This window comes from Muntiacus reevesi, chromosome 5, assembly GCF_963930625.1.
Source record: "Muntiacus reevesi chromosome 5, mMunRee1.1, whole genome shotgun sequence".
NCBI lineage: Eukaryota > Metazoa > Chordata > Mammalia > Artiodactyla > Cervidae > Muntiacus > Muntiacus reevesi.
The window spans coordinates 12,893,846-12,896,968 of record NC_089253.1 but is presented as its reverse complement, the minus strand read 5'-3'; the positions used below and the strand labels follow the sequence as shown (position 1 = coordinate 12,896,968).

The 3,123-nt window shown below is 36.9% G+C and overlaps 1 non-coding gene across 1 annotated transcript; it reads right to left on the bottom strand.

Moving 5' to 3' along the window:
* Positions 1-506: 506 nt before the first annotated feature.
* On the bottom strand, positions 507-613 carry LOC136170033 (U6 spliceosomal RNA). The gene has a single exon (XR_010663493.1). It is a non-coding gene; the product is annotated as a U6 spliceosomal RNA (small nuclear RNA).
* Positions 614-3,123: the final 2,510 nt, after the last annotated feature.

The window sequence follows — 3,123 nt, the reverse complement described above, 5'->3', positions numbered from 1 at the left end:
TATACTTGTTTCAATGCTATTCTCTCAGAACATCCCACCCTCGCCTTCTCCCACAGAGTCCAAAAGTCTGTTCTGTACATCTGTGTCTCTTTTTCTGTTTTGCATATAGGTTTATCATTACCATCTTTTTAAATTCCATATATATGCATTAGTATACTGTATTGGTGCTTATCTTTCTGGCTTACTTCCCTCTGTATAATGGGCTTCAGTTTTATCCATCTCATTAGAACTGATTCAAATGAATTCTTTTTAATGGCTGAGTAATATTCCATAGTGTATATGTACCATAGCTTCCTTATCCATTCGTCTGCTGATGGGCATCTAGGTTGCTTCCACATCCTAGCTATTATAAACAGTGTTGTGATGAACATTGGGGTGCACGTGTCTCTTTCAGATCTGGTTTCCTCAGTGTGTATGCCCAGGAGTGGGATTGCTGGGTCATATGGCAGTTCTATTTCCAGTTTTTTTCCAGATTTTTTAATTTTTTTAAATTTTTTTTTTATTTTAAAAATATGGAATGCTTCACGAATTTGCATGTCATCCTTGTGCAGGGGCCATGCTCATCTTCTCTGTATCGTTCCAATTTTAGTATATGTGCTGCTGAAGCAAGCACTTTTTCCAGTTTTTTAAGGAATCTCCACACTGTTCTCCATAGTGGCTATACTAGTTTGCATTCCCACCAACAGTGTAAGAGGGTTCCCCTTCCTCCACACCCTCTTCAGCATTTATTGCTTGTAGACTTTTGGATAGCAGCCATCCTGACTGGCATGTAATGGTACCTCATTGTGGTTTTGATTTGCATTTCTCTGATAATGAGTGAGTTAAGCATCTTTTCATGTGTTTGTTAGTCATCTGTATGTCTTCTTTGGAGAAATGTCTGTTTAGATCTTTGGTCCATTTTTTGATTGGGTCACTTATTTTTCTAGAATTGAGCTGCAGGAGTTGTTTGTATATTTTTGAGATTAATCCTTTGTCTGTTGCTTCGTTTGCTATTATTTTCTCCCATTCTGAAGGCTGTCTTTTCACCTTGCATATAGTTTCCTTTGTTGTGCAAAAGCTTTTAAGTTTCATTAGGTCCCATTTGTTTATTTTTGCTTTTATTTCCAATATTCTGGGAGGTGGGTCATGGAGGATCTTGCTGTGATTTATGTCAGATAGTGTTTTGCCTATGTTCTCCTCTAGGAGTTTTATAGTTTCTGGTCTTATATTTAGATCTTTAATCCATCCAGATAGGAAAAGAAGAAGTAAAACTCTCACTGTTTGCAGATGACATGATCCTCTACATAGAAAACCCTAAAGACTCTTCCAGAAAATTACTAGAGCTAATCAATGAATAGAGTAATGTTGCAGGATATAAAATTAATACACAGAAATCCCTTGCATTTCTATACACTAACAATGAGAAAACAGAAAGAGAAATTAAGGAAACAATACCATTCACCATTGCAACAAAAAGAATAAAATACTTAGGAGTATATCTACCTAAAGAAATGAAAGACCTATATATAGAAAACTATAAAACACTGATGAAAGAAATCAAAGAGGACACAAATAGATGAAGAAATGTACCGTGTTCATGGATTGGAAGAATCAATATTGTGAAAATGACTATACTACCCAAAGCAATCTATAGATTCAATGCAATCCCTATCAAGCTACCAGCGGTATTTTTCACAGAACTAGAACAAATAATTTCACAATTTGTATGGAAATACAAAAAACCTTGAATAGCCAAAGCAATCTTGAGAAAGAAGAATGGAACTGGAGAAATCAACCTGCCTGACTTCAGGCTCTACAACAAAGCCACAGTCATCAAGACAGTATGGTACTGGCACAAAGACAGAAATATAGATCAGTGGAACAAAATAGAAAGCCCAGAGGTAAATCCACATACCTATGGACACCTTATCTTTGACAAAGGAGGCAAGGATATACAATGGAAAAAAAGACAACCTCTTTAACAAGTGGTGCTGGGAAAACTGGTCAACCACTTGTAAAAGAATGAAACTAGAACACTTTCTAACACCATACACAAAAATAAACTCTAATAGACTTTAGCTTCTTTTCCTATCTGTCTCCACACTCACCTTCTATGCTTCAACTAAACTAAATGATCCGCAGTTCTTTGCAGATGAATGAAGAAATGCCATGAAAGAATCTTTGACTTTATTCTTTAGGTAAAGAATGGGAGTTTCTGAAGGGTTTTAGACAGAGTGGTGTATCAGTGTGGAGAGTAGACTAAAAGGAGGGCAGTCTATAAACCTAGAAATCAACTAGAAGGCTGTTGCCATGGAAGTGAAGAGGGGTAACAGAAATAAACAATGAGAAATCCAGAAATCTAAATTTTGGTCACCACTAATTTGCTGTATAACAATGCATTGAACTCCTCTAATTCCTGGGCTCTGTGGGTGCAAGATACAAACGTAAAATGGTTTTCATGCAAACATGGTACTTTTTCAGGGTCACCACCTCCAAGGATGTCATCATCAAACACCCAACCAGCAAACAGTCAGCACTTTGTGGCTCATCCTTGACACCCCTCTCTCTTTCTCTATCAATACATATCCTATCAATCACCAAGTCCTTTTGATTTAACCACTAACATTTCTTGAGTTTAAATCTCTCTAGCCCCCACATGTCAGACTTTAGTTCAAGCCACTTTGATGTCACATTTGAACTATAACAACTAGTTCCACATATCCACTTTTGCCCTCCTCCAATCCATTGTCCATGGTGTATACAGAGTGGTTTTCAAAAATGTAAATCTGATCATATCAACTGTCAATTGCTTCTTTTTGCTTTTAATATAAAGATCAAAATCCCAAACATGGACTCCCATTCATGCTTAATCTGACTTCTGTGAAAGTCTATGGCTACATTTTGTGCCATTTTTCTTCTGTGCTCTCCAATCACAGCTGTCTTCAAAAGCAGCATGTGTCTTCCCAAAGGACCTTTGCACACGCTGTTTCCTCTGCTTAGAATGCTTTTCTATTTCATTTCCCCATTCTCCTTGCTTATTTCCAACCATCCTTCAAATCTCAGTTTACTCATCACTTTCGTAAGAAAGGGTTCTTTTATCTATTCCAGGCTGGGTTAGTTCTCTCATTATTCAGTTTTAGAATA